Source organism: Schistosoma mansoni, chromosome W, assembly GCF_000237925.1.
Source record: "Schistosoma mansoni strain Puerto Rico chromosome W, complete genome".
NCBI classification, from domain to species: domain Eukaryota; kingdom Metazoa; phylum Platyhelminthes; class Trematoda; order Strigeidida; family Schistosomatidae; genus Schistosoma; species Schistosoma mansoni.
This window is the reverse complement of record NC_031502.1, coordinates 46,501,037-46,501,582: the sequence shown is the minus strand read 5'-3', so window position 1 is coordinate 46,501,582 and position 546 is coordinate 46,501,037. Positions and strand designations below refer to the sequence as shown.

General features: G+C 41.9%; 1 non-coding gene across 1 annotated transcript; it reads right to left on the bottom strand.

Moving 5' to 3' along the window:
- Window positions 1–275: 275 nt before the first annotated feature.
- On the bottom strand, window positions 276–341 carry Smp_tRNA_00714_Gln_TTG.1.1. Its single transcript has one exon. It is a non-coding gene (tRNA).
- Between the last annotated feature and the right edge of the window lie 205 nt (window positions 342–546).

Below are 546 nucleotides of genomic sequence, written 5' to 3'. Positions count from 1 at the left end.
TGAAATACATTTATAAATCACATTCGTATGACAAACATTTATTGACTTGAATTCATTTAGTATTGTTTGTTTGAATCTTCCCATTTATGTTTAGGACTGAAACTGGTCAGTCTCTCACTGGCCATATGTGCATACTGTGCGTATTGCCTCAATATAGCCTTAATTCACAAGCATGGTAAGCAGAGATGGATAGTGGCTAGCAGTGGAACCCAGGACGCGCGCTTCGTGCTATTGGGGACTCGTCAGCTGGATGTACCTGCATCTCAGAGTTGATGTTCACTCTGGGACTCGAACCCAGTACCCTCGCTTCAAACGCCATCGCGTTATCCACTCAGCTACTGAGTCCCGATAGCCACTTGCTTGTGCGATGGGGTGAAGTTTAAATTTATTTAGTGTTGTTTGTTTGAATCTTCCCATCGATGTGTTAGGACTGCAACTGGTCAGTCTCTTATTGGCATATGTGCTTACTGTGCGTATTGCCTCGATATACCTTAATTTATTGACTTGCTTTATCCAGCTTCGAAAGGTTGAGCATTTTTAATAATA